Raw genomic sequence first — 5,106 nt, 5'->3', positions numbered from 1 at the left:
GGCTCAGGCAATCCACTCGCCTTGGCCTCCCAAAGTGCTGGGATGACAAGCTGAGCCACCAGGCTCGGCTGAAGTTTCTATTTCTAGAGGGGGATGCCACCTCACACCAGTCCCACCAGACTGCCTGGTGTGTCACCTGAAATGTCCTCCTCCTTTTGGGTTGACAACCTAGTCCATCTCTCCCGCTGGGTTCCACTCCCCTTTAGAGCACTTTCCCTCCGTATCTGCATCCCACTGGAGCACCCCGCCCCGTCCTCTGCCCTGAGTACAGCATCAGTAAACACGGTTACTCTTCCTTGTGTGGTTACTGTTTTTTCCGTTTCCAACCTCGGTGTTTGGGGTGACAGAACGCCAGACTCCATTTCCGCCGTGAGCGCTTGGCGTCGACAGTCAGCCCGTGGCGTCGCTCGGGTGCATTTTATCATTCATGAACAACATCTTCCTCGTTCACCTTCAAGGACAAGTCATCATCTGTTCATCCCAGGCTTCCCAAGTGCGAGCTGCAATCTGCGAGCACGTCACAAGATCAACGCGACAAAGGAGAAGGAAACAGAAAACACCGGCGTGTGGCACAGACACGAGTGCAGGGACTGCCTGATAAAATGTGTTTTGTGTGTGTGTGTACGTGTGTGTGTGGGGGGGGGTCACCATGTAAGATGTATCTTGGGCTGCAGGTCTGGGTAAAGTATCTGGGAGTCACTAGACAAGAGTCCACTTTCCCTGCACCCTGCTTGTTAACTCACCCCCCATTGCTAGCAGGCCCGTCTTCAAGAGCCAAGACAACATGCAAAGCAGGGAAATTCAAGGTCCCTCTCTTTTTTTTTTTTTGAGTCGGGGTCTCCCTCTGTTGCCCAGACTAGAGTGCAGGGTCATGCTCACGGCCACCACAGCCTCGACCTGCTGGGCTCAGGTGATTCTCCCACTTCAGCCTCCCAGTGCTGGGATTACAAGGCGTGCGCCACCACGCCCGGCAAAGTCTCTCTTTTCCATGCAAAGTTTTCTGAGTAAGATCCATGCTGCCCAGGACCAGAAGCCCCACAAGCGGTCAAGGACGTGCAGCGAGTCCCGGGGCGCACAAATGTTCCCTGTGCTCTGTGCTCCCACGCTCCACCCTAATCCTCCTTTCTTAGCCTCCTGGACAGGGCTCTCAGCCAATGTCTAGCAGGCCTCGGAGGCCCTGGAAGGCTGCTGCCCCAAGGTCTCAATCCCTGGACAGCCCCTCGAGCATGGCACTCAAGGTCCCCATGTGATATCCACCTGGGAGGACTCCTGGGAAATTGCTCCCTTGCATGGAACCCCCAGAAAAACAAACACCTGCAGAGCTCACCTGCACAGCCTGGGAGGCAGACACGTCCGCAGCCCAGACACTCAGCACCAGCACTGCTTGGGGAAGGGTCCTGGCGCCTGGCCCTCCTCTGCCCCGTCCCGAGTGTCTGCAAATCACGCAGGGACTCAGTCCTCCACTTCACAGACAGTGAACGCTGTCCAGGCCTCAATCGAACTCAAGTTCGGTGTATCCCAGGATGCCAACAGATAGGGAGGCCTATCCTCTCTCTTTAAAAATCCAAATATAGGGCTGGGCACGGTGGCTTATGCTTATAATCCCAGCTCTTCGGGAGGCTGAGGCAGGAGGATCACCTGAGCCCGAGACCAGCCTGGGCATCACAGCAAGACCTCGTCTCTACCAAAAGATTTAAAAATAAAAAATTTAGCTGGGCGTGGTGGTGCATGCTTGTAGTCCCAGCTACTTGGGAGGCTGAGGTGGAAGGATCGCCTGAGCCTGGGCGGTCAAGACTGCTGCGAGCTGTGATTGTGCCACCGCATTCCAGTCTGGGTAACAGAGTGAGACCCCAACTGAAAAAAAAAATCAAATATGCAGACGCTTGTTGAGCCCCTGTGCATCAGACGCTTCTACACCCATCATTACACTCAATCATCACAGTGACCCTGTGGGGTGAGCAAGACTGTCCACTTCACAGATAAGGAGGGAGAGGGTCATGTCACCTGCCACAAGTCACCTAGCCAGGAAGGGGTGGCCAGGATGGGATCCGAGCTCCAGTTCGGCAGACTATTTGCCCGAGCACATGACCACTGTCCACACGGCCCTGCAGAAAGCAGCTTTCTTGGCAAGAATGCAGACCTGGGACCCACTCACCCAGAGCCGTGCTTTCTCCACACGACGGGCTTCAAAAGCAAACAATCTCGTGTGGCTGCTGGCTCCCTGGAGGGAACGTTGTGTGTCCTTGAGGCACTGACCTCTCTGAACTGATTCCTCTCTGTACCGGTCACTGACCTACCACCTTCAGAGGCCTGCTGCAAGGAAGATAGGAGATCATGAGGAGAAGGTGCTTTGTGAGGCATCGGGCACTGGGCCCACAAGACAGGTCACTATCCAAGGCCATCTAGTTAATTTGCAAACAGTGTCTACATTTCCCTGCCAGGCTGGGTGCCCCTCAGCCCCCCACTGCTCTTAGGATAAATCTCAAAGCGCCAATCAGATCTGCGAGGCCTGCATGGCATGACCTTCTGTTTACCGCCCCTTCCTCTCTGTGGGCCAGTTTTAATGACCCCTCCGGTTCCTTCCTCAGGGCCTTTGCACATGCTGCGTCCCCTGCCTGGAACATTTCCTGCCTCTGTCCACCACCCTCCCCGCCCCCTCGTGGGTGGCAGATGTGTTTCCTCCCAAGTAGGACAGGGTCGCCCTCTCACCTGCTCCCGCAGCCTACTCTGCGTTTCCTCCCTGGTACGCGAGAATGTCTGCATGCGGCATGCACTGGGGACTGGCTGTCCTGGTTTCATGTGTCTTCCTCATTCCCAGTGCCCGATTGAACTCATAGCGCAAAGTCAGAGCTCCACAGGTATTTGTCGATCACGGTTTTAAAAATTGACACACAGGTTGGGCGCGGTGGCTCAAGTCTGTAACCCCAGCACTTTGGGAGGCCAAGGCGAGAGGATTTCCTGAGCCCACAAGTTTGAGCCCAGCCTGGGCAGCTTGGCGAGACCTCGTCTCTACAACAAATAAAAAAATTAGCTGGGCGTGGTAGCGCGCGCCTGTAGTCCCAGCTACTCGGGAAGTGGAGGCGGAAGGATCGCTGGAGCCCAGCAGGCCGAGGCTGTGGTGGCCGGGAGCAGCCACTGCACTCCAGTCTGGGCGACAGAGTGAGACTCCAACTCAAAAAAAAAAAAATTCATGACCAGCCAGGGCAACTTGGTGAGACCCTGTCTCTACAATGAATCAAAAAATAAGCTGAGCATGGTAGCACATGCCTTTGGTTCCAGCTACTCGGAAGGCTGAGGCGGAAGGATGGCCAGAGCCCAGCAGGTCGAGGCTGTGGAGGCCGGGAACATGCCCCTGCACTCCAGCCTGGGTAACAGAGTGAGACCCGACTCAAAAAAAATAAAAGGGGGAGGGGTGATCATACTCTCTTCAGGTGATGACTGAGATGCAGAGAGAAGCATTTAGTGCGGCGTCTGGTGCAGAGTAAACACGCGACCTGCTTTAGCTTTGCTTACTGATAGGGTCAGGACAGAGTTTTCAGGACAACCCACACCTGCCTGGCCTCACCATTTGTAAGACACAGCAACTCACGCTCATGGCCCGGCGAACACTCTCAGAGGACGCACATGCGTGTTCCTGCTTGGCTGAACCATGTGCCCGCCCAGAGTCCTCTGCCCAGCCAGCAGCCGCCGGCCGCACGGGTTACTCTTCTAACATTTAGGCAAACGTTACATAGGGCGGGCTCGGTGGCTCAGCCTGTCATCCCAGCACTTTGGGAGGCCAAGGCCAGTGGATGGCCTGAGCCCATGGGTTCGAGACCAGCCGGGGCAACTTGGTAAGACCTCGTCTCTACAATAAAATAACAATAGCCAGACGTGGTAGCGTGCATCTATAGTTCCAGCTACTCGGAAGGCTGAGGCGGAAGGATCGCCGGAGCCCAGAAGGTTGACACCGGGGTGGCCGTGAGAGTGCATGCCACTGCACTCCAGCCTGGGTGAAAGAGTGAGACTCCAACTCAAAAAAAACAAACAAAAAAAATAAAACACAAACCAATAAAAGACGAACACAACACTAACATGGCTCCTTGGAAAGCTGCCATGACGGCAAGTTGGTAACAGTGATGTCATCAGTGAGACCACTGGAAAGGGTGGGGGAGTCGTGACCTTGGACTCTACCCTCTGACTGTTTCTCCAACAGGTGCCAGGCCCCCGTCCAACCACAGAGAAAGGGATCTGACCTGCATCCTCAAAGCGTCCGCAAACATTCCTTTATTTGTCCTAAGCTGAAATAAAGGCCGGGCGTGGCAGCTCACGCCTGTCATCCCAACACTTTGGGAGACTGAGGCAGGAGGATTACTTGAGGCTGGGGGTTCGAGACCAGCCTGGGTAATAGAGAGACTTCGTTTCTACAAAAAAAAAAAAATTCAATAAGTTAACCAGGCATGCTGGTGTGCTTCTGAAGAAGCCTCATTTACTCAGGAAGCTGAGGTGGGAGGATCGCCTGGGCCCCGCAAGTTGAGGCTGCAGTAGCCACGATCGTGCCACTGCACTCCAGCCTGGGCAACAGAGTGAGACCCGGACTCAAAAAAATTAATTAGTTAACTAAAATAAAATAGCAAACTGAGAAGTGATCCCAGCCCTCCAAAAACATGCGGTTTAGAGAGGAAGCCAGACCAGAAAGTTCTTGATCTCAGTTGATTACAATGAAAGTGGACGGGGCTGGGGGAGGGGGTGCGACTCAGCAGCTGTGAAGATGGTCCCCGAGGGGTGCCCCGAGGGGCTCTGCTCCCCTCACATCCTTCCACAACACCGTCCAGATCTTCCCCACTCGGTCCAGTGGCCCCTGGATTTTAGGTCCAGCGCTGACAACAACAGTGTGGGAGGGATGTGACCATTTCTCTGCACTGGGAGGCGCCCCAAGGACCTGGATGCTTAGGGACATAGCAGACATGCGCTTCTGCAGACCTTTTGTGATTCCAGATAGACGGGGTTCCTGCTGTGTTCCCCTTCCCAGGACAAGGTCTACCAAGAACCTGTGCCAAATATTTGACTCTTTCTTCTCCTTCTCTTTGCTTCTCTCTTCTTCTCCCCCTCCTTTTTTTTTTTTTT

Source organism: Carlito syrichta, unplaced genomic scaffold, assembly GCF_000164805.1.
Source record: "Carlito syrichta isolate Samal-C Ts95f unplaced genomic scaffold, Tarsius_syrichta-2.0.1 Scaffold169130, whole genome shotgun sequence".
NCBI classification, from domain to species: Eukaryota; Metazoa; Chordata; class Mammalia; order Primates; family Tarsiidae; genus Carlito; species Carlito syrichta.
Note: the sequence above shows the minus strand (reverse complement) of the source record.